Source organism: Sciurus vulgaris, assembly GCF_902686455.1.
Source record: "Sciurus vulgaris genome assembly, chromosome: 10".
NCBI classification, from domain to species: domain Eukaryota; kingdom Metazoa; phylum Chordata; class Mammalia; order Rodentia; family Sciuridae; genus Sciurus; species Sciurus vulgaris.
The window spans coordinates 41,650,632-41,677,438 of NC_136470.1; the positions used below are offsets into that span (position 1 = coordinate 41,650,632).

The 26,807-nt window shown below is 34.1% G+C and overlaps 1 long non-coding RNA gene across 1 annotated transcript; it reads right to left on the bottom strand.

Moving 5' to 3' along the window:
• Positions 1-5,770: 5,770 nt before the first annotated feature.
• LOC306637579 lies at positions 5,771-23,039 on the bottom strand. Its single transcript, XR_013757220.1, has 7 exons — positions 22,838-23,039; positions 16,491-16,598; positions 15,354-15,423; positions 12,513-12,607; positions 11,468-11,610; positions 8,262-8,486; positions 5,771-7,790 (listed from the first exon to the last, which is right to left on the bottom strand). It is a non-coding gene; the product is annotated as an uncharacterized lncRNA (long non-coding RNA).
• Between the last annotated feature and the right edge of the window lie 3,768 nt (positions 23,040-26,807).

Here is a 26,807-nt window from a genome sequence, read left to right on the forward strand (position 1 = left end):
ATGCAATTTCTGATCACAATGTAGTTTGCTTAAAGCTGCAAATCCTTCAAATTATGGGGTTTGTTTCCAGCCTGCTGAGAGGGAAATTAGATATAGAACTTCTGTCTCCTGTTAATGTTAATGGGAGCTGCATGTCTAATTCCCTTAGAAGTCCAGAACAAATGTACACTTATGAGTCAGCATTACTGGGTTTTGGGGCCTTTACCCTTTAAAAGTGTCATTAGTCTGTATAATAGCCAATCTCTAGTTATTCCAAAACAAACCTCTGCTACTTTAGTTGAAATCTTGGGGATTTCGGCTCCCACAAATTGGCTGAACTGTCCTCAAATGCAAATGCTCTCACATTAGGCACTTTTGTCCATTTGGAGAAAATCACTGAAACTCTCAAACTTCACTTTTCATGTTTTTGCCTTAAAAATTTACTTTGTGTGGATAATAATCTTTGAACACTGAGCTATTTTCAAGATTCATTAAAAATAATACTAATCTTTATTTGAATCCTAGAATATTTAAGAACTTTTCTAAGTTTCTTCTTTTAAGTAAAATTACTTGGAATAATTCTGTGTTCTTTATTCTTATTATTAAAATACTTGCTTTCAGTAATATTGTGATATTCATTGCTGAGTAAATAATTGTATTAGTATTTTATATCATAGGTAGAGAAAGACTTATTGATAGAAGTGAGATGATGTCAATGACATTTTTAACATCAACAGCATTTCAAAAATACCTAATTGGTATTTTTCTTAATAAAAGATCCTATTTTAATCTTGCTGAATAAAAATAATTGAAAAAATACTTTTAAAAGAAAACTAATGATGTAGAAACTTTGCTGAGTGTTATTTCTATCACAATGAGTCAGCTGTTTCTTATAACTTTGTTGCTCAAAGTGTGAACTTACCTGGGAACTTGTTAGAAATTCAGAATTCCATCCCTGTCCTGGTCCTTCTAAGTCTGTACATTACTGAGTTCCACACATGCTTTCTCTGCACACTAATCAGAGAAGCACTGCTCTATAGAAATAATAATAATAAAAAATCCTCTAACATTCAGAGTGAAGATGTTTTTGATGCCAGGATTTTCTCATAATATTTAATATTATATAGAATCTGTGACCATGCCTTAAGCTATAGAAATCTACTTTTCCTCATAATTATATAAATTTTCTCTTACAACACTGAAAGAGCTCCTATAAAGCACTTGAGGACTTGAATGGTGTATGTTCTAAAAACATGAAAATGAATACATTTGTCTCATCAGATAATAATTTATTCATTATAGTGGTTCTCCAATTTAAGATGCACAAGAATAACTATGAAAAGTATAAAGTGTAGAGACATTGACCTAATCCTCAGATATTTCTGGTTTATTAGTCTAGAGTGATATCCAGGTATTTGTATTTGTAAGATTAGCCCAGATGATGTGAGATTTCTCATGAAAACACTTTGAGAAAAATGATCTAATGCCTGATTTATATGCCAAGTTTGTCCTTTTTCATTTCTGAAGCTGTGTGGCATATTCCAAAGGCACCACAACTTTGCATTTTGTAGTTAAGACAAAAAATATATGGGAAAACAGAAATGATGCAATTGGTCTTGAAAATTTTCAAGTATGCCTCGTGAAATAAGTCAGACTCAGAAAGTCAAGGGTCAAATGTTTTCTCTCATATGTGGGAGCTGGAGCAAATAAGGGGAAAAAAGGGAGGAGGGAAGCCCATGAAAACAGAAGGAAGATCAGGGGAATAGAGGAAGGGGTAGAGGAGAGAGGGATGGGGAAAAGTGAGAAAATGTGGATAGAAATTGACCAAATAATGCTATGTACATATATAAATATATCACTGTAAATTTCACTTTCTTGTATACCTATAAAACACCTATAAAGCACCATTTAAAAAAAACTATAAATAAATAGAAGACTAGCAGAATAGAGGAAGGGGAATGGAGGGAAGGAGGAGGGAAGGGAAAGAGGAGTACTGGGGACTGAAGAGGAACAAATTATATTGCATGCATGTCTGGTTATGTTAAAATGAACCCCAATATTATATATAATTAATACACTAATAAAAACATTAAAAACATATCCACATCTCCATTTATGTGACTTTTATGTACAATTTAAAAAATGTATAGCCAAAATGTTCTCACTGATAACCTATTGTTAAATGTAAATATCAGCTTTACCACTTTATTTAGGTTAGCATATCTGAATATTTAAGGAGTTATTATACTGACTTTCAAAAGTGTTATCAAAGTATTAAAATTAATATTACATTTGAATATTTCAACTGTTGAATAAATAACAGTTCAACAACTAAAATGTTACATTGTCAACCTGTCTGTGTCTAGGAATTATTTTCAATCAACTCAGAGTTGAATATATTAAAGATTCATTCATTCAGAAATATTTATTGGAGCTATGGAAATGAGTATATTGCTCAGAATAAGTCTGAAGATCGACAAGAGCATGCCTAGGATCAAACTTTTCAAAGAATACATAAAAATTAAGAGATGAAGAAGTTGTTTACAGAGAAGCATTTGAAAATAAATGACTAGAGAAATAGGAAGAGAACAGACACATCTGAAATTAAATGAGATTTCAGCTACAAAAATAAAGATAGTTGCTTTTTTTACATTTGGGAAACTTAAAAAGAATCCTCATAATTGACTCTTGAGCTAGAGACACTGTAAGATTGAAAATAATGAGCTTTAACTACAAAATGTCAAAGCACATATCAGTTTTTAACAGTTTTCACATGCATCAAAGGGGTCACTAAAGGAAACCAGGCTATAGCCTTTAAGTACAAAAATGACAAAGAAAATGTATGTGTCAAATATAAGAAATGATGAAGAAATTAACAAGAAATTAAACTTAGGGAAAAAGAAATATCAAGTTAAAAATAAAAGACATAAAAATGAGAAATCTATAGATATGGACTTATTGACTATAAATACATTAAATGTTGATATATATTTATTTAATACTGATTAGGGAAAATGTTCCTAAGATCTGTCACTTACAAATAAGAATTATGAAAGCTCGATCATATCATTTATCATAGAAGCCAAAGAAAATTACTCTGATAAGAGAGAACAGTCAGGTGATTCCCAAAGAGAAGGAAATTAAGGCTAAGAAGTTTTTGCTTGATTGTGGGACAAAGGAATTAGGCTAATTTGGAGATTGCACTTTGATGGAATTTGTGGTGTCACAGAATAAGGTTACTGAGATTTAGGAATAAATACCACGTCAGGAAGGGAGGACAGTAAGTGAAGTCTTCAATACTTTTTATAGTAAAGGACAAGGCTGGGAGAAAGCAGAAGGCTGGTGGCAATCATGACACGGAAGGAAGCTTGTTCTTGCTTCAGCAGAGGTTGGAGATGGAAGCCTGAAGTTATTAGATGGACAAGATCATGCAGCATGTACCAGCAGAAGGAATCCACATGTGGTAGGAGAATGAGCTTCAGATTCCCTTGCAGAGGAACAAAGGAGGAGATGATAGGCACAGATGCAGGGTTGGTTGTAGGTTTTTCAGTTCTTTTCTGATTTTATTTGTTCTGAAGCAGAAAGAAAAGTTGTTTGTTGAAATAGAGAAGTCAATGAAAGTTTGACTACAGAGGGAAAATAGAATAATCACACAATGTCTAGGCAAAGCAGAGCAGAGGAGGATTGCAAAGAGCAAGGCATGGTTGAGTTTGGAGACTATGAAGCTATTTCCTCACCTGCACGGAGGTGAAGATGTTTTCATCCCTACCCCAAAAGCTGTGTGAAGTTGAATTTATCAAGGGTGAGATTTCCAAAGAAGTTTTGCTAGAATGAAAATAGGTGAACAAGTTGCAGATACAGCTAAAGGAATGCTTAAAAGTTGTAGACCGCAAGATCCAAATTGTGTAAAGAAAGAGTTGATTCACAAAAAGGATCTTAATACATAGTGGGGAGTGGTGAACAACAGCAGATTGGAGCAAGCAGAAAAGTTAGAGACTAACACATCAAATTCTTCACCCACCTGGGCTGTAAATAGTCCATGCTGATAGCAGGATTTGGGGTGAGGAAATCTGGGGGCAAAGTGCAAAGAAGCTGATGCCTGAAGAGGCTTAGGAGATGTAGTCAGCTGAAAGGAGGCAGAGGGCTTAGATACAACAAGGCAGAGGAGCCTGGATCTGTCCATCTTAGTGCAGACAGAAGTGCATGCTGTTGTCACCTTCCCTGAGGAGTGAGGCATCTGGAGTGTGAGCAGTTTGTACTCCATCCAGGAAGTGAAGTTAGATTCTCAGTGAAGAGCCGGGATACGCTGAAGGCAGTGGATAGAGAAGGGTGGATAGAGGAGGGTGAGGAAGTGGATATGAAAGAACTTTTCTGTTATAAACTGCATTAATCAAGGAGACAGTGAGCCACCTAGGGTTAAGTAATTTTTGTATTTGAAGTGATGAAAAGAGCAATAAGGAGTAAGAGGGTTAAGGAAAAGGATAAGGCATGAAAGGATTTTTTGTGTGTGTGTGCCGATCTGGGTTTAGCATGGATTTTGCTTCCTGGCAGATGAGAAATGTAGGGGGAAAGGAAAGCATTGAAAATATTTAGTAAATGATAGGATGTGTGTTGGGAAACTGAACTTTATGTGTGTATACTCTTAGGTAATGATTCTTCAGAGGTTGAGATATTAGGAGACAGTAAAAATAATGTGTCAGAGATGATCTTGGGATCAAGACATCTAGTTTTAAAAGGTATGATTTTCTTTTTCATATCTTTTATCCTAATATTTAAGTCTCAATAACTTAGTTCTTTTTTCATTCTTTCAGTTTCTCAAGCAAGTCATATTCCCCTTTGCCCCAGGTCCTTCGCACATGCTGTTACTTTTGTCAGCAATGGTCTTGGTTCTCATTACTTTGGATAATTCCTGGTCATTATGATGATTTCAGTTTCAATGTCACTCCCAAATTAATTTTTTAATTTCTTATAATACCCAGTATATTTTGTCTTACAGATAATTTGACAGATTAAATAATTATTTAGCTAATGCATGCATTCTTGATCCTTCTTACTCATTTGTCTTTAGCCTGCAGGTGCTTTGAATTAGTGCTTGAATGAGCACAAAAGTTCCAGCTGTTTTAAACGTGTTGTTATGAAAACTTAGCACTATGAAAGCCTCATACAAATCAAATGTTAATTGTTTATTATGCAAGTATTGCTATTAAGTGAAAGGGTGTTATGAAGGAAAGTTTCAGATGGAGTAATGTTCCCTCTGTCAAAATAAGTGAGTTTACTATTTGCCAAAGTAGTAAAGACACCAGAATTATCATTTCACAGCACAGAATGAAGTTAAGATTTGCTTCTGAAATTGTACAGTTGAAGAAATGAGGATCCTTATAGATTTATCCCAGTTGGTTGCCTCTTATGGAGAAGTGAACACCATTTTATAGACTATTAAAAAGGAGCCCAATTCTCAATCTAGCTTGCAAATGAAGGAGGGAGATAATTGTTAAAAATAAGGTGAAATACATGTCCTAAGGGGCTTCTTTTTGATAAGCTGGATTGGGGAAGCAGGCAATAAAATATCTAAGAAAGAAAGCTACACAGAAAAAATACCTAACATGCTGTTTGTGTAAGTCTGAATTCTCTTATAAGACCCATTAATGGATGGCATGTGTGACTGTTTCCTCTGGCTAAAAGGCATTATCACAAAAATCAGTTGGCAAATTTGCTATTTGGCTTACTGAAGGGTAAGATTTATGTATTACAAAATTAGTTTCAGCACAAGTACTGGTGGCTTTTTATTTTTCAAATCAGAAATATAAACAGAACACAAAAACTGCTGTTTCAGGACAAAAATAAAGAAGTATAAGAACTCAAGGAATTAGAAACTGGATGGGACCTTAGGTTTCTGAATACATTAACTCTCAACTTTGGATAAGGCATGACAGAAGGAAAAAATAAGAAGAATCCTTATAAAAGTTTTCTTCCCAGTCACCTGACCAGACACAAAATGTTATGGTTTGGATGTAAGGTGTCCCCAAAAAGTTCACATGTGAGACGATACAAGGAGTTTCAGGGGAGAAATGATTGGGTTGTAAGAGTCTTAATCCGATCAGTGAATTAATCACCTGGGAGGGATTAACTGAGTGGTACTGAGGTGGTGAGGTATGGCTGGAGGAGGTGGGAATTGCGGCGTAGGTTTGGGGTGTATATTTGTACTTGGCAAGTGGAGTCTCTCTGCTTCCTCCTGATCATGATGTGAGCTGCTTCCCTCTGCTATATTCTCTGCCATGATGTTGAGCCTCACCTGGAGCCCCAAGGAATGGAACCTGCCTTCTGTGGACTAAGATCTCTGACACTGTGAGCCCTCAAAATTTTCCTCCTCTGCAATTGTTCTGGTTCGGTCCTTTTAGTCACAGTAGTGAAAAAGCTGACTGAAACACAAAATGTAGAAATTAAATACATTTTAAAAATAACATTTATTGTTTTCTGTGTGTAGCATCATATAGGGTTATTTTCAGAGTAAAGAGAAAAAAAGAAAGGAATAAAAACCACATGTAATAAAACAAAAATTTTAATTCCACAGGCAGATAATTAATGGGAAAGTAAAGCTGGGATTTTCCATGGCTGTCACAGAAGGAACAGAAAGAACAAGGCAGAAAGACCACACCTAAATCTGGGGGGAGAGTAAACATAGGGAAAGTAGTTACATGACTCAGCACAGCAGTAAAGGCCCTCAAGTTCTGCCCTGAGTCCTACTACAATTACAGACAACTAAGGGTACAACAGGAGACAGAAACCATAATGATCAAACAGTCATGAAATAGAACAAAAAAGTACTAAATATAAAGGAAAATGGAAAGAAAACCTGTGGATTAGTCTTAGCTTTTGAAAAGTTATATTAAAATATTTGCATTTTGTCATTGCAGGCAAGAGAAAAATAAAATTTCAAGTGCAAACTATTGCAATCGAGAAATCAAACATAACCATGAATTCATATAAAGGGCATTAAGAACAGTTGATTGCGGTGGAGTAGACATCTGTTGCTTTTTTCCGGTCTTTCATCTGTTTCCTCCATTTTCTTTGAAGGAATGTCCTTTGTCCACATTTCATCCAGGGTGGAATAGTTTCTATCACCAGTTCTAAGTCTTGACATATGACCTAAGATAATAATTTCCATCGAACTGTACTTCCAACCCAGTCCGAATAATTGCCTCAGAAATTAGGCATGTGGATCAATTTAGGCCTATAGGAATCTGGCCAAATGATTTTGTCAATACAGTTAGGAAATAATGCTCCATTCTGCTGAACTTGAACCAAGTGGAAATAAATCTCTAATTTGGAGGAGCCATCACAAAAAGAGTCTACCTTACAAAATTGAAGTCAACATAGATCATAAAATAGTTGAGCTCCTTGATGTTAACTTTTATGCATCTGATGCTGCCCATGGACTTCATAACTATACAGCCGCACACAATTCATCCCCCATAAAGCAGTTGAAACCAGATTTTCAGTTACTTTCAACCAAAACAGCTCTGATGATCTTTTAACCGTTATGAAGTTTATACCAATAAATTTGCAAACTCGATATACAGGAAAAAGAATCAAAATAGATTTATGATAAGCTAAAGAAGTGAAAAGATAACCATACTTCCCACATGCACCCATTCTTTGCCACTAAATTCAACAGGCCCAATTGGCTTATAGGTGAGTTATTTTTTGTTAACATATTTTTCCTATGAATTAGTGTGGCCTAGAGAAGTGCCATTCTGAGTGGTAGTCACTTGGTTGCATGGTGGCTACTGAGTCCTTGAAGTATGTCTAGTCTGTAGGCAGATGGATTGTAAGAAAAAAAATTAATTTTGCATACATACTATCAAAATAAATACAATGTACTTAGTACCTTTATTGCTGATTACATATTGAAATGTTAATATTTTGGCATATTGGTTAAATTAAATATATTATCTAATTTCGTGTGGATTTTTAAAACTTTAAATATGTCTACTGAGAAAATTTTAAATTACATGTGAGACTTATATTTGTGATTTTCATCATATTTATACCAGACAACATTTGTCTAGAGTATATAGAAAAGGAAAAAAATTAAAACTGATAAATACTTTTTTTTCTTTATATTAATGTTTTGACTGGGATTTTGCAAATATGCATCAACTTATTACATACACCTTTATAAGTACTTAAAAACAGAGGCACACTACGTTTATGAATATGAACTACTCTTATTTCTCTTGAACCAAGCAGAAGTTTGGAAATTATGATGAAAATTGACATACATAAATAGAATTGTCTCTAGGAACAGTTTGAGTCAAAACTCAAATGATATCACTAGATCCAAACATGGCTCTTGATTGTTCATGTTCTCAGGTTCTGACTGGCTGCCTCAGGTTTTAGGCTCAAATCATACCACTACCAACCCAGCAGAAAGGAGAGTGCTGGTAAATTCCATTCATGTCCTAGCAGTCACTCTGTAGGCTTTGCTTAAGTGGAGGTAACTCCTTCTCCTGTGAAGCAGGACTGATTTTATGTCCAAATATAAAACTTATAATTATGACCTTGTAACAGAAACTGCTACTTGTCCCCCAATATCTACTCTCAGTTTGTTAATAACAGGACCCTAATTTTTGGTTGACATAATAAATAACCACCATACATTCCAGATTCACTTCTACTCACCTTATACCTAGTACAGGTGACTCAGTGGTAGCTAGTAGGATGTTATGACTTCTGCAAAGCTTCTTAGAATATGAGTATTCTTCTTCATCCTGAAAAACCTGATGTTTATGAAATGTTCTTATTATATTTAGACTGGGTTGGATTATGTAAGACACGAATTTATGTTTGTTTAAGCCACTGTTATGTTGGTTTTCTTAACACTCAAAAATGAATCTAATTTTTGCTAATACATTTCCAAACTATTATTGTCTAAGCTCCAGGTCATGAATTTTGGATAGCTATTTATGTTAAAGAATGATGTATATCAGATTTTATTCACATTTTTAAAAATAAATATTTGGTTTGTTTTTTTCCTCTTTTTAATGCATATTTCTTTCCCTACTAATTTTTATATTAATGATTTGATGATAATTGAACATTTAAGAAATTTTAATACTTGATAATTATTCATATGACTTAGCTAATGTTGTAGTTTGGATCTGGTATGTCTCCCATAGACTTGATAAAGGTTTGGTCTCCATCTTAGCACTGTTTGGGAGCTGGTGAAAGTGTTAAGAGTTGAGACATAGTGGGAAGTCTTCTGGTCATTGTGGGTATACCCTGGAAGGGAATTAGTGGGACCCCCATGTCTTCCACTTTCTCTTGTATATCCCAGACATGAGGTGAATGGCTTTTTCTCACCATGTGCTCTGTACCATTGTGTGCTCCTCACCACAAGCCTGAAAGCAATTGGACTCACTGATCATTGACTGAAATCACTGAAACTATGGGCCAAGATGAAACTTCTCTTTAAGTTGATTATCTCAGATACATTGTTATAGTAATGGACAACTGACCAAGGCAGAAAATATTATAAAAACTACAATTACATTTTGCAGGTTTCTTTTTTAAAAGTAGAGTGGTATTATATAATTTGGAAGTGTCAGGTTGACTACTGTGTTAGTCAGCTTTTTATTGCTGTAACAAAAATACCTGATGAGAATGACTTAGAGGAGGAAAACTTAATTTGGGGCTCATGGTTTCAGAGGTCTCAGTCCATGGATAGTCTACTCCATTGCTCTGGCCCTAGATGAAGCAGAACATCATGGTGGAAGGACAAGGTAGAGAACAGTGGTTCGGCTCACGGAAGCCAGGTAAGCAGAAAGGGAGAAGCCAGAGACAAAACATATTCCAAGGGTAAACCCTCAGTGATCTACTTCCTCCAGTCATGACCCACCTGTCTACAGTTACCATCCAATAGTCCATGCAAAATATTAGGCTGCTAAATGGATTAATCCACTGAGGCTATAATCATAATCTAATCATTTCACTTCTCAGCATTTCTGCACTGCCTAACACATGAACTTTTAGGGAAGGTCACCTCATATTCAAAACATAACAATTATCAACTACATGCACATTTTTGTTCCAGTATTTTATACTTACATTTTTACAAGTACTAAATCAATGTCAAGGTTTCTTTCTGGATATGAGATTTTATTAGCTCTATGAAGATTTACACAGAGACAATCTTTCTTAGTACTTTCGATAATGTCATAGTTACCTACAAAAATGTATATAAAATAAAGATGTGTGAGGGTATGAGTATGTGAATTAATTTTTAAATACGTAAGTTAAAATTACTTTGATTTAGAAAGTAAATTCAATCACACAGTGAGCAGACCAAAGTGAAATGACATACTGCCTTTCACTTAGAAAAGAACTCAGGAATAAAGCAGGATTAAAATGGTTGCTTTGGTAAGCTACTGTTTAATAGGCTTAAAGAAATAAATTTTTCGGCAAGGAGAAAACATTGAATCCTAGAGAGTTGAGGAGAATAGAAGAGATGAATTAACTCAAGTACTTGGAAAAGGAATTCACAGTTCAAGAGTCCTGCAAGACCATACTGGCAATGATAGGAAGTATCCAGTAAGGTGAACACAAGGCTTGAGAGGAAGAAGAGTCATTTTGAGGAAGAGAATTGAATTTGGAGAGGGTTGCATCAGCCCATAGATAACTGTGAGGGTGGAAGTAAAGAATAGATTGGAAAGAGATTAAGGGTTGTTTAACAGAAAATTTGCTAACAGTGTAGGTCTGTCTTCATAGCCAGGGCAGGCTTAAAAATCTCATCAATGTGATTTACTAAGGAGGAATGGGCCACTGCAATGAGGGACGTTAGAAGAAAAGTTGTAGAAAAGAAAGGAACAGTTCTGTCTTTATCAAGTCGGTAATAAGATAGCAGCAAATACTCTCAGTTAAATCAATAAGGAAAGTTCAGAGGGGCATAAATATTCTGTGCTGAAAACATGACTTGATAGTAGTAGTGTCTCATGAAATTTAAATGTTTGTACAACTTCTATAAAATACTATGACTTTTCAATCTTGAATATGGTAGAAAATGTACATTTTGATGAAATCATTTTAAAGTACTGAATAATAATGATTTTGAGTGATAGGATAACAATATACTGAATAAGGAGTTCTCTTTTAAACATTCTTTTGTCTCTTGAAAATAGAACCTTGTTTTGATTTGTGCTATATGAGGGAAAATATAGTTCCTTTTGCTACCATGAAAATGATGACAAAGGGAAAGTTTTGAACTATACATTCATCGGAAAAGATGATTTCATCGGAAAAGAATGGTGATATATTGGACTTAGCCATATTGACAGCAGCATTCACACTACCCCATGACAATGACACAAGTGTGCATTTTGTCAGTGTGTTAGACACTAAAAGAAACAAACAGACTGTGCCAAGTTGCTTATAACTAACTTAGAAAATGTGTTCTAGCTCTGGCAAGGATGGAAGAAAACCTAAAGCTTACTTACCAAAATATCTTTTTGTTACACATATGAATTCTGTTAGGTTTCCTGGTATTTAGAGGTATTAGAGATATGTGTACTTTTTTTTCCAGGTGGTAGGGTTTTATTTCAATTTTGGTATGATCCAGGTGTTTCTCTTGCATGTCTGTGAACACACATATAAGGTCAATGAACCCAGGCATATATTAGAGTGGAAATATTTTTTGAATCATTGCTTTGAATTATTTTTTCAAATGTTTTATATTAGGAAGAATGTAAAATATGATTTTTAATACTTTTGCATTTTTATACCCATGTGGATATTTTATGGCAAATTTAATTAGATTTATATTAGTGTGTGTGTGTGTGTGTGAGTGTGTGTGTGTGTGTGTGTGTGTGTGTGTAAAAATTAGAGCTGTTTAATAGTTGAAAAGCTTTTGGAAACTCTTTAAGAAAGTCAAGGAAATAAAAAGTAAGGAGTGAATGGCCCCTTTTTCTAAGTAATTCAGATTTAAGAAGGTCCAGGTTCTCATTGTAGTTATGTCACCCAGATTTTCAGAAATTAAATTCATACCCTTTCTTTTCTGCTTTGAGGAGCAGAAATCAGAAAAGTTCCCCTTGTATGTTAATCAGTTCTAGGTGGATTAAAGAAGAAAGTGAGATAATGCATTTACTGAAGAATTCTGTAATATTTTACTTAAAACTAAGTAGCACTTACACAGTAACTATACGATTGCAAAGCACTTTTATGCACACTCTCACCTTTCACTCTAATGAAAATAAGTCATAATTACTCCTAAACTTATACACTTGAAAAAATTAGTTGGTATAGCTATTTATAATAGACATGAGGACTGGCCTCATTCCTGTCTGTTTTTCATATTAGTTTATATTTTCTTCATTGTTTTTGTAAATTGTTTTCTCTAATTATGTGTTCTTAGAAGTTTCCTTAAGATTGTCCTGAGCAAGGTGGATTGCAACTGAATTTTAAAAATTGAAACAGAAAAAAAAATAAAGTCATTTTTCAATTTTAAAAAAGCAAACAAGTTTGAGACAATTTTTACTTACCTATGTTATAACTAAAGTCAGAATAGGTTTTGTCCCACACTTTCTCTACAGTTCTTGGTTCCTGATGGCTATCAGGATGCACAAATTACTGCATTCTCTATAGTTAGTTTAGAGAGTGAAAATAGTTGCAGGAAAACTTCTAGTCACAGTGTGACTGCACTTTAAGAGGCTAGTGAGTCATAGGACCTCATCACTACAGAGCTCCAAGTTCAATGGCATGTGGCAAAACCAACAAAAAACTACTATCACCACCACCACAACAACAACAAAAATCTATCTTTGGACCATCTCTGTGCATTGTTTTTGCTTAAAGCTTCTGCACACTCCCCTTGCAGGATTATGGCCTCTTTCTCTGTCTAGTCTCTTCTAATGCCAGTCCTTCCGCGCCTCAAAATAAAGGTCTGTGCTGTCATTTACACTTATTCAGTTTTAAGAAAAACTGGAATGAAGTTTCTTTTTGAAATGTGTTTACTTAAATATAATAGTAGTTGTAGTAGTGAACTTTGCAGTGTTATTTGCAGACATTAATTTATATGCCATCTCTCATTTAAGCATTATAAAAACCTGCTTTTAGTATTAAAATGTCCCCATTTCACAAAAGTGATGGTGATTCTCATCATTTTCTTTAGAGAAAATTGGTACTTCTGTTCACATCTATAGTTGTATACTGTCTATATAAGTGTATATAGGCAGGTAGAGAGGCTATCAAGGTAATTTTTTAACTAAAGAGTTTATGTCCTTCATTATAATTTGATTCTGTACATCTCTGAGAAGAAATACATTTTTATTGATGTTTCTGTAGCTTAATTTGTTGAAAAACTGCTCTGTCTGAAAATTTTCTGAAGATACTGACAAATCAAATGTGTTTCATGTGTTCAAATGATTTCATGTGTTCAAATATTTATGGGTTGGCAGAGGAAATTCTGAGAAGGAAAGAAACAAGAATTCAAGCAACAGTCGGAGGAGACTAGTTTCTGAGTGGTTTGAAGGCTCTGTAAAGCAGTAGCTGGAACTGCTCTCATTTATCCAAGCCCTGGAGGGTGGAGAGAAGTGAAAGGGCTTTGGAGTTAAAGGAGAAAGCAATGGAGGGAAGAAAAGTGCACGTGGGAAAGGTTTTCCAGGTTTAAGGTGAGGCAGGGGAACAAGCACATGACCAGAATGTAAGTTATCAAAGGAGTAATGAACAGAACTCTTGATAACTTCTCTCTAATTAGGAATTTGCACTGTGCCTTACAGGTCTTCCTTAATTTGCTAAGAAAATATGTCATTTGGCTTTATAATTATTTGTTGGAACAAGAGGAAAAGTAAGAAAATTGAAATAGATTGTGTATTTCTGAAGCTTTTCACCTGCTTTAGACACTAGTTCAAATTTTCTTATATACATAGTGCTACCAAAATAACAGAAGGGGTTCAAAAATAAGGAGAAGAAATTCTGCTATGCCTCAAAGTTCTAATAGCCAATAAAATGATAAGTTATAGTTGCCCCAAGATTTTGTATAAGTTAAAGAAACAACCCCTGAAGGTTGTACTAAAGGGAACATCCTCTGGTCACTGTCCCCAGTCCCTCTGAATCAGAAATGTGGGGAGGGGCGATTCAGTGCCTGTGTGTGTACGTGAGAGTGTGTGTGTTGCATGTGTGTATGCACTTCTTGGCAGTACTAGGGACTGAACCCAGGAATGCTGTATATCCCCTGCCCTTCTAATTTCTTGTTTTGAGACAGAATCTTGCTAAATTGCCCAGGTTGGTCTTGAAATTTGAATCACTCTAGGAATGTGTGTATGTCTTTATGTATGCATGTGTGTGAATATGTGTGTGTGTTTCTGTGCAGTAGACATTGGGATAAACAACATACTACATTGAACATATGTAAAACACTATGATTTCATGACTTAATTCTAAAATGATTTAACTGACCATTTGAAAGTCTGCCTCAGACTCCAAAGTAGCTGGGATAAGAGGCATGTTCCACGATGCCCACTGGGTCATTTTAATAAACTCTTTAGAGATTTTTGATATATTCAGAAGTGTAAGAACTGCTGAATTAAGGTTACACTAGGTGCTGTAGCAGATAAATGCCCAGTCCCAGTAGTGTGAGGGACGAAGTGAATTTCTGCTCAGAAAGGAACTCAGGGCTGGAGTTGCACCTTGGGAGGATGTCTTTCCTCCTAGGACGCTGTATCTTCTTGTGTGTCTCTGCCATCTTGATAAAATGCCTCTACCTATCTTGGGAATCATTTCCACTGCAGTAGACCAAAATGGGAAAATAATACTACTTTCAACTGACATCACTTCAATCACATCCAACTTCAAGGAAGGCTGGGATGTAGGCTGGCTTTGTGTTTGGAAGTATGAGGCCAGTATGACCAGATAGCTGTCTCTGCCAAGCATAAGCTTATATATCAAAATTTGTGCTGCAGTTTCTTGAACTGTGTATTTTTTCTATCCACATAGCTCTGTTTATTTGCAACATATGTTCATAGCTTATTTACAGTTTTCAGCACTCTACTGTTATGCCAGATGATGTGCTGCCTTCTTAAACATATCACAGTTAAACCTTAAGAATACCCCCCCCTTTTTTTTTTAATTTTGTGAGTTTCAACTTTAATGTAAATTGCCATAACCATTCAGGTTACACAGTAGACACATGCTTTTCAATTAGCTTACTCAGAGGAAATTTTTATTTCTGTGGGAATAATAAATATTTTTTGTTACCTTTTTTATGCCAAGATTATACAACTATGGATAACATATCCTTATATAAACTAGAAGACCCACAGATGCATTTTAATAAACACTTGTCTTATTCCAAAAGTTAGAAATATCATCTTCAGACAACCTACCAATTGCATTGGTAAGTCTCCTTTCCTGTCTCTTCAAAGAGCAAGCTTCTTTTCTTTCAGTTTTGAATTTCTGCCAAAAGATAAAGAGCATGAGTTTTTCAACTTGGTCTTTGGAAAGATACAACAAAACTGGCAGATAATTTAATAATACTGCTTGACCTCTTTGTCATATTGATTTATTTATTTACTTAGAGGAGGGGAATGTGTACACTGGAATGTTCTATTAAATGAAGTTATGGAATCATCCTAGGAATGTCCCTATGTGTGCATGTGTGTGTGTGTTTCTTTGCAGTAGACATTGGAATAAACTTCATACCACATTAAAGATTTGTAAAGCACTATTATTTTATGACTTTATTCTAAATCCATTTAACTGACCACTTACAAGTTTTTGAAATAATGTCTACATTAAAATTTGAAAATCTCATTTTCATTAATCAAAAATAATGCATTAGATTTCTGGAAATTCTCTTGACTCTGTCCTATATTCTAACTGGTAACCATGTCTATTGAAAATATAAATGCTTTCCAACTTTTGTCTTAACTCTTGGCCATTTTTCTTCATAATTAGCTATTTAATTAAAATTGACATAAATATTATCCCAAGTTTTCATAACTTAAAATTTCATCTCAAATATTATAGAGGATATTACTCAAAACAAGATGGAAATTCATTAAGTATTGCTAATACTGACAGCCTCAATAAATATTTATTGAATAATTACAAAAATTATTTTCCTATATCTAACTTCAAGTTAGATTTGCTGCTCAAGAGAAAACATGTATGATGAATATTAATATGAAAAGTAAATATATTTCATTTTCAGGGTAGATTTGGTACTGTATAAGTAAGTAAGCTAGGGGTAAGTAAGACAATATGTGTGTGAAATCTACCACTGCTTTATAGATTTTCACTTTTAAGACTCTTTCTCTAGATGAGATTTATTACTTCCTTCCTATTTAAGTAAGCAATAAGTATTAGCTCCAGATTTGAGCTATAATTATATAAATGATCAATTCAAAAAGAGAATTCAAACCAAATATGTATTTACAGATAATGCTTCCATTGCCTTAGGTTTTTTACTCTTTATTTTTCTTGGTGTAGTTACCTATTGTACAAAGAAAATCATATCTTACCTTTGTAATTTTGGCTTTCTCCAAGAAAGGAATATCATTTGTCTTTATTTTCTATTTTATTATTGCTCACTTCTTTAAATCTCCAAAGCATGACCTAATTAATCCCATCTACAAGTGAAGTTTGAAACCATAAATTAGTTTGTGAACGTTGCTCTACATTTTTCCACTACCATTTTGGCTTACAATATATGCTTAAAAACTTCTGTGACGTTTTTGTTTTTCTGCCTGTCAATAAACATAACAATAAACTATTTTAGAAGATAGACAAAAATTCTGTTTCACACATCTTATGTTATTCTTACAGTATTCTAGAAAAATAATACAACTCTCTCTTTTGATTATCTTATAGATGAAGATGTTAAAGAGAGTTATGAGTAGCAGATTCAGGAAGAGCAGACTAGATAATTCTCAAGTCTAAGTCATTGTTAGATTCTGTTGATTCTTTATTAGGATATATCTCACCTTCTCTCTCATTATTTTTAAATCGTTAAAAATTGTTGTGAATTTACAGATGCAGTCACCCAATCTTTGACAAATGCACCAAGAACATGTTGGAGAAAAGATATCCTCTTAACAAATATGCTGGGAAAAATTCCATATCCATATGTAGAAGAAGAAACTAGATTCATCTCTCTCACCCTGCACAGAAGTAAACTCAAAATGAATTAATCACCTAAGTATTAGACCAGAAACTGTAACTTGCTAGAAGAAAATCTAAGATCAACAATCCAACATATTGGTACAAGCAATGATTTCCTCAACAGAATTCATGAAGCTCAAAAACTAATATCAAGCCTGGTGTGGTGGTGCATGCCTATAATTCCAGCTGCTCTGGAAGGCTGAATTAGGAGGATCGCGAGTTCAAAGCCAGCTTCAGAAAAAGCGAGGTACTAATCAACTCAGTGAGACCCTGACTAAATAAAATACAAAATAGGGCTGGGGATGTGACTCAGTGGTTGAGTGCCCCTGAGTTCAGTTCCTGGTACCAAAAAAATAAAAATAAAAATAATATCAAGAATTAACAAATAGGACTCCATCAAACAAAAAACTGCATAGCAAAGGAAAAGGGAGTGTAAAGAGAACTTATAGAAGAAAATTGTTGCCACTTACTCTTCTGACATAAGATTAATATCCAGAATATATAAAGAGCTTAGAAAACCTCGCACCAAAAAAAAAAAAAAAAAAAAAAAAAAAAAGAAAAAAGAAAGAAAGAAAGAAAGAAAGAAAAAACAAAAAAAAAGACCCAGTCAATAAGTAGACAAGTGAACTAAACAGACACTTCTCAAAAGAAGAAATACAAATGGCCAACAAATAGATGGAAAAATATTCAACATCTATCAGAGAAACTCAAATCAAAACTACACTCAGTTTTCATCTCTGTCTAGTTAGAATGGGGACCATCAAGAATACAAGTAATAGGGCTGGGGATGCAACTCAGTGGTGGAACACTTAACTGGAATGTATGTGCAAGGCTCCAGGGTTTAATCCCAGCACTACAAAGACTCAATCAATCAAATGATTATACAAATAATAATAATAAATGCTGGAAAGGCTATGGGGGAAACAGCAACACTTTTACACTGTTGATGGGATTGTAAATTAGTATAACCACTATAGAAATATATATGGAGTTTCCACAAAATAGTAGGAATGGAACCACCATATGATCCAGTCATCCCATTTCTGTTATTTATCCTAAACAATTAAAGTTGGCATGCTCTAGGGATACTCTATGGATACTCATGTCTATAGCAGTATAATCCATAATAGACAAACTATGGAACCAGCCTAGTTGTCTATCAATGGAAGAATGGATAAAAAATAATGTCATTTATATATACAATGAAGTTTTATTCAAACATAGAGAAAAATGAAATTAAGTTATTTGCAAGAAAGTGGATAGAACTTGAGAGCATTATTTGAAGCAAAATAAGTTATACTCAGAAATCAAGATGGGTATATTTTCTCTCATATGTGGAAGCTGGAGAGGGAAAAGAGAAAGACTGGGGGAAGGGGAAATCTCATGAAAATAAAAGAGAGAACAGTAGACTAGCGGAGACAGAGGAAGGGAGAGAAAGGAGAGATATGGGTATCAAAATTGACCCAATTAAATTGTTCTATTGTGTGCATGTATGTATATATAATGGCTCTCACTATTATATATAATTATAAGGCATCAATAAAAAAAGATTGTTGTGAATTTCTACTCCCTAAAATCACTCCAAATTTTAAGTTTCTAAAAAAAAATTGTTTTCAGACAAAGGAGAAAATGAAAAAGATAATCCAGAATTTGACAAATAGAACATTCTTTAAAAAGTAAGTTGGTTCCGTATATAAAATATGATGCACATTAGGGAAGAATTAGAGGATTTTTATCCAACATTTCTGCAATCTTGTTTAGGATAAACCTATTGACCATTTGAAGCTAATACTTTCAGTGCCCCTCAAAATCTATAAGTATTGAGAGTTATTTATATTTCATTTACAAGCTATTTTTCCTAACTTGTTTTTAACTTCTTATAAATTCAACCACAGGCAACAGATATATTTTTGGAAACTTAAAGATTCTAACTGTATTTATGGGTTTCAAGTTTTGACCAGCACATACTTGAAATTTTCATATTGCTTTAAACTTTGTTGAGTGAGTACCAATTAATTTTAAAAGAGAGAAATGAAAACCAGTTTTCTTTCCCACTTGATGTTGCAAAACAAGAAGTCTGGGGTAAATATATGAAATTATGATTTATTAATTTAAAATTCCTAGGGGTACAAAATACCCTAGGAAATAAATGTGCTCTTTAAAAAATATTTCAGATGATATTTTACCAAATGTATTTATAAGGAGTTGAAGGTTTTTTATATATCATGCAAATATGTAACACCTCTCTCATGATAGAGGAGTAAGTGGAGATATTAGCTATGGGGTAGACTTGAAAAGTAATCATTATAATGATCTGATTATACCAGAAGAGTGTTATACATGACACTGAAAAGGCATATGTCTTTTATTGATACAGAACAGATAATTTTGCATTTTGATTATGTTATGTTAGTCATTTTGAAATAAAAATAGCCAATTTATTTTTTAAAAGTCTTTATGGTAACAAAGCGCTATTGTTTCAAATAATTTGTCTCAATATATTTATCTTATGAAAAAATTAACAAGAAAAAATTCTATGAGTTCTAGAATGGGTAAGTATATACACCTTCTTGTCCTTAAACCTCACATTAGAAGCCCACACTAAAACCTCCCTGTCTTTTGAGGGCAATGATTTGTATTACAATCATCTGAAAATTTCTACTTCAAAAGTTCTTTTGGAGAAAACCAAGTCTACGTAATTTAATCTTTCATTAGTGTTGCTTTCCTTAATTTCTCCTTGTTTTACTCTCTTCATGACAAACCTAGAAATAGGATTCTTTTAAGTTCTGACAATTAAAGCTTCCAAATAAAAAATTATTTAATGAGTGAGAAAAAAAATAAACTTAGAAAACTAGCAAACTCTTTGTCACTTTGAATTGGTGCCATCAAGTTCCTGTAACAAAATGAATAGCAGGTAGAGGTTGGATTTTGTAGTAAATTTTTAAAATTACACATATTTCTAGCACTTGGGCATATGTCCTTACAATTTTGTGAAGTTGTGCACATTTGCAACCCTATTTATTTGAAATGTTTTGACTTCTGAAGAGTCAGTTATATGCACATTCAAATACATACACAAAAATAATTTCAAAGTCTTGTATAAATAGCAATGGCTCATTTTCCTCACTCCATCTACAAAGGAACTAGTAATTATTGCTGCAGGCTGGACTCAGGGTAACTTACCAGTACTTTGTAATTATTTATTAAAAGATAGGATTCCACACCTTAATCTTTTTTGTTGAGTTGCTTCAAGCCCTGGCTTGCATCATTCCAACTTGTCTCTCTGTGAAATGGGACAATAAGTAATTCACAGCTATTTTTCATGAAAACATTATGGGATGGGTGTTTGGATAGTTAGCTAAATATTTTTAGTGCAATTCATTTGATTTCAAGTGCACCTGTAGAATTTATGTTAATAATGAAATCATAGTCCAATTACATGAAATGGAAATTTGACAATTTGAATAAACTGATTTTTCTCTAGAGAACATTTTCTTTTTCTAGCTTTTCAAAATTTATACAATCTTTGCTATGATCCATATTAAGGAACATGAAACAGGAGGCAAGCCAGTTGGGTTGGCAGGATGCTACAAACCTATCAATGACACACCAGGCTGAAGCAGTGTTCAGTCACTTTCTGAACATACTACTACTCTGTCACCACCCCTCCACCATAAATTTATTAAGGATTATTTGCTCTCTTAATAACAGAATACAAAGAACTCATCAATTATGAGTATTTACATAATAATACAAAGTGGAATGTTTGTAGGCATATATGGAGTAGAAGTGCTGAAGAAAGGATAGCTGCCAAATAGTTGGCTTTTTAGTGGCCTCTAATTTTTATATTACATAATTCAAAGCTACTTGTGGCAAAGAATGACATTCAAGAGGAGAGACAGGACAATTTACCAATTGCTTTTTTTTCTTTAAATATTTTACAAAGTCAAGAAATTTCTCCATCCCTTTCCTATTACAATTTTGTGGACATTAGACTGTATTGACAGTTCTAAATAAATTAACTTCGCAAATGAAACAAAATTTTATGACATTTGAATGGGTTTTCTTGTTGCTAAAGCAATAAGCCGTACTGACACAAATCTGAGTATAACATATGGTCTCAGCCTTAGGCCAGGGTGTTCCATTTGAATTATTCCAGGCTTTTCCTTACAGTGCTGTGCTTCAAACATGAATCCAATTACCAGTTGCAGCCAGGCAATTGAGAGGCTGCAGGAGAAATACTCTAATAGATGGGGAGGGGGGTAAAGAACTATGATTTGTGTGGTAATCAGCAAGAGAAGGTCAATTGTAATAGAATAGACTGGTTTCCAAGACCGAGCTAATGTAGGATGCCTTCCCCTCCATGGAGGGATGCTATCAATAGATTTGTTGTTTCCATTACCAAGAGTGTCACTTACTGACAAGATGAATAAAGAAAGTGTGAGAAGGCCTGTTGATGGATCAGGTGATTAAAACCTAGGTTGTGGTGAGCAATTAGCAAACCGATGACCTGTTCGAGGACTGGGAATGAGAGGTTAAAAGAAAGACGCTATACAAACGTCTACCTGAAAAGAGTCGTTTGTGTTCTTTAAGATTTATGGTCAATCTCTGGGATTCATAACAGGAATGCTGAATAAACAGGCATCTCCCCAAGATGTAATACTTGTTTTTTATTATGGAATTTCTTCTCTGTGGAGAATATAAAAATAAAAAGGATGCCTACTGACCATATTATGTATATTATTATTATTTTTTTATAATCAAATTTATTAAACTGATATAAAGATAAAGCCCTGTAAGCTCCAGTAACAAAAGAACACATTTCATTCTCTATTTTTCTTTTAGAGTCCTATGTCAAGTCAATTACATGGCCAGATGATTCTTCTTATGAATTATAATAAAAGCAAAAACAAATGGTACTGTGAATCTAATAAACCAAAATGCTTTTACCAGAAATATCAGATATCTTTTTTATAAAGATAAATCTGAGGTTTAAAGAATGACTTATCCAAGGCTAATCTTATCCAAGTTTCTGCCTCCACTCTGGCTCCTTGGCACTAGCCTGTTAGACTACAATGGGACACTTCCTTTTCAGAGCCTGTTCAAGGGCTCTGTTCCTCTTCTCCTCAATCAACAAACATGCAGTGGTATACTTCGTGACAGGTTGTTAGAAAACTAAGATTACTGTTAATGACTGTGTATAAATTGCTATAGAAAATCAGAAAACTGAAAGCCTAACGACTAAACAATATCACAGTATAAAAAGCTTACTTTATAAAAAATTAAATGAACAAAAGTACCTCCCCCCGCTTGTACAGCCTGCTTTTGTGGATATTTGACTTTACAGGAGTCTTCAAATCCTACAGGTATAAACTGCTTTCAAAACAATACCTTCATGTAATAAGGATCTCTTTCCCCTGTCGCAAGCACTCATTTACCTGAATTAATCTGCTAAAACTCAGTCATAAAGTAAATTACTGAGAAGGACCAAAGGACCTTCAGATGCAGTCAGCTGTGACGGAAAGACTGATTGCTAATAGGACAAAATATGTCTGTATAAGCTCTCTAAAATTTTAGTTAAATATCAAAAGTCATTTAACTAATAAAATAATCGTGTTAACAGAGCCATCCGTGACTTTTTGGCAGGTTGTAAATGAAGGGTGTCTTTGGTAGTAGCCCTTGCAATGTGGAACAGCCATCTGCTTACCATATTTGATTGCTGTTCATTCTGTAAGAGCTCTCCTGCTTCCAGCACTTACAAGCGATTAGCTGTTGCCCAAGGATTTTTATGTTGTGCTTTCACGGGGCAATTACAAGAGAGAGTCCATGAGAGTTTCAGGAAGGCAGAGATATGCTTTGTTAGCAGTAAGATTTGAATCAGGTTTTAATGAACAACAAATCATATAAACGTGTCTCTAGGAAAAAAAAAAAAGAAAGAGGAAAAAATAGTTATTTACTAGTATAATTTTTTCTTGTACATTTTCTACAAGTTAAAGAAATTAGGTTTCACATTTTTCTGGGGCAGGACATTTTGTGGCTAGAAAAAGTTTTGTGTTGCTTTTATCATATACTTCCCTCAGCAATTTATTTTCCCGGCAGCTAACAACTGCCTTTTATTGGTTATTTGGTGAGCATAGCCCCTGGCTTCAGTGAAGATTTTAATTTTTTAATACTGGGATGCTGACAATGCTTCTCCTGTTGCTGTAAAGGAACACTTTTTGGAATTCTTTGACTTCCTCAAGCAATTTTATTTCCTGTCATAAATTTAATAATATGTTCCTAGTAGACATTTTGAGATTATTCAGTAAATTTTATTTTCAAAAAATATTTATTTTCTTTACAAATAGGTTAAAGAGACAAAGTTTGTGTACAATCATCCTTTCCCTCCCTTTCTGACAATTTTTTTCCTTGAAATCACACATAGGTTTTGGAAGCTACTGTGAGAGTTAACTGTAATGTTTATTGTACAACAGAATTCCATGTAGTTTCAATGAAGTTTTGTTTTGTTTTGTTTTGTTTTTTTCTTATATCACTTTTTTAACAGGTGTACCCAACTAGAAAATATTTTTTATTTATTGATCTCAAGTAATGATGAACTGAACTATGTGCATGATTTTTCTATAAGTACCTGTTAATCTACTGTTTTCCCAAGGAAAATATAACATTGACTAGAAAGATCAATTTTACTTAAACAATGAGTGTAATAAATAAAAGATGTTTCCCTTGTAGAAGACCAACCACAAAGAGCGAGCTCGGATTTCACATACACCATCAATAAACAGTCAATATTTTTGATTCATATTGGGGAAGGTGTGTAGCATTTAGTGGACATTTTAACTAAATCAAAGCCATGATGAGGGAGAGCTTGTCACCCTAGGGGCGGGACTCCACAAGGAGTGTTATTGTGCTGCTGCACTCTCATTTCAGTGACTGCAAAAGGAAAGTTTCTGTAGGTGCAACTACCAGAAAAGTGAGGTGCCAGTCAATAATGTCCTGCTCTCAAAGTCAACTGAGTCAACTTTGCACAAGAATCTTCAAGTATCACCCCTTTGGAAGTGAGGTTTTCACAAGCAATAGTGTAGAGTTCAGTGAATGTAACAGAGGACATTGGTTAAGAAGGAAAGGTCTTGTTCAAATGAGTAAGACATGCAAAGTTATTGCTATGGTTTAGATATGAGGTGTTCGGCAAAGGGCAATGCTAGAATGTTCAAAGTGAAATGATTAGATTATGAAAGTGGATTAATACACTGACGTGGATTAATTGGGTGGTAACTGAAAGCAGGTAGAATGTGGATGGAGGAAATACTAGAGGTGTGTTTCAGGGGTTTATATTTTCTCCCTCTCTCTCTGCTTCCAAGTTGGCATGAACTGAGTAGCTTTCTTCTACCATGCCCTTCCACCATAATTTAATGCCTCACCTCAGTCCCAGAGCTATGGATTCAGCTGACCATGAACTGAACCCCTGAAACCATGAGCCAAAATATACTTTTCTCCTCTAAGTTGTTCATGTCAGGTCTTTTGGTCACAGTGACACAAAGCTTACTAAAATAGCTATCTTGTTGGAAATTGTGTTATAAATTTTATTTTAAACTTTCTCCAATACTAGGATGATCTTTCCCCACTTAATTATATGTGTACATACTTCAGTTTCTTCTCCAAAATTTTAGAGTTAGTCTCCTGTACTTCTAGTTTTAGCATATTTTTGTGTTACTTAAATAAAATAGCTTAATACTGGCCATCAACTGAAATTAATCAAAGCCAAGAAGGTAAACCTAATTAATAGGACAATAACCAAAAAGATTTACCATCTATTGTTCTGGAAGTGGAGTTCCTGAGAAGAGATCACAAAGCTACTGAGTTTTATAATAAAGACTCTTCCAGAAAGACAAATGAAGCCCTCAGTATTGATTACACACTAGAGGGAAAGGACTAACAGGATTAAAATTCTGAGAGTGAGGATTTAAATTTGAAAAAGGAAGTTGCCATTATGATGTTTATTCAGGGAAATAAGAAGTCAGAGGCCAAACTTTCCAGGATATGAGTACAAGTCTTCAAATAACAGCATTTGAAAAAGGAGGTGAAAACAGAATTAAAGGCCAGCACATAATATCAGGTGAATCAACAGCTCTTCAAAAAATTCCTGAATCAAGGAAAAGAAAAAAAAAAAGTTTGATTTCCAAATTATTGATAGTTACACAGACACTGAGGCTGTTTATATGAGATCATCTTAGTTCCTTCATTTTATAAATCATAAACCCAGATGTTCTCTGAATACCTTACAGTGCTCAGTGCTCAGGATTGTATAAAGATTGTATTAAGCCTGATTTTGAGGGCAAAGGTTTTCAGTCTAGCTGTAGGAAAGAAGGAAAACTAAAAATAAAAGATGATAACTCTAAATAAAAACTCCAGAATCCTAGAACCCTTAAAGAAAGTTCTAAAAAATAGTACAAATGCAGATTAAAACCATGATTTCAGAAAATTAATTTGCTAGTACTTTTTTTTGAAAGATAGAACTTCAAAATACATGCTTGCTTTTCATGTCCTATTCATTATTTTTTGATTGCTTATTTTCACAAAATAGAGTTTTTTCTTCAGAGGTCAAGATTAAAATTTAGCCACACTTGATGTTTATATATTCTACTGTTAAATGTAAATTAGTAAATAACCAAGTAGAAAGTAGCTTTCTTCTTTTGATTCTCTGAATGGACATAGCCCATTTCTTTCTTTGAGGTGGATACACTTGGTTCTGTTCTCTATCAGAGGTCATCTCTGTTGCTAAAACAGAGTGCTGAATTATTTATTCAGTTGTTGCATATTAGGTGTTGGGGAGTTAAAAGATCTGAACAAGTATAAAGTCATACACTACATTCTATTATCCTTTATTAGTGGGAAATTGAAGTCTGGAGATCAGTATTAAGCCATTCCCTAAAATCTGCTTGTTCTATGATAGGGACCCCAAACTGACCTTTGATCAAGTTGTATTAGAAGGATTTTCCCTTGTTACTTGTTAAATAAATAGCTGTAGTTGCATTGTTTATCTTTATAGTTAAGATATGACGTCAGTCTTTTCAAAGAACTAATGACAAAGAGAGTCAAGTTCCCATTTAAGCAGGAAGAATATATTTTGCATATTAAGGTCCTGACATTTGGGATCTAGTGTGCAGTATTTTATAGCGATTAATATGCTAGCATATCACATGTCAAAGGGTTTTTCACTGAAGGTTGCAGAGGGCAAAATGAAAGATGTATGAAAGTTCAAACTTCAGATGTTGTTGGTTACCTGTTCTTCCTAAGTCAATTTTTATCTAAATGCCCCAGGGAGCAAGAACAGTGAGTGGCTCAAAACAGGACATTTTTTTTTTTTTTTGTCTTGGAGTAGAATATGTGAAAATATACTGGTGAACATATTGAAGGATTTGATACATTCAACAACCTCAGGGACAATATTTGTATACACTTTCTTGTTCATCACACATAATACATCTACTGCTTCTGCCCTATCTTTCTGTATATATATTATTAAGTGCCATCCTATGCAAATATATTCACCCACTGAATGCAAAAGGATGATTACCATAATGATTCTGAAAATGTTCTCATTTCAGAAAGGAAATTCTATCTCACAAGGGCACATAGTTTTGCCCCTTAATATATGTTTTTGAATTTCCAATATAAAT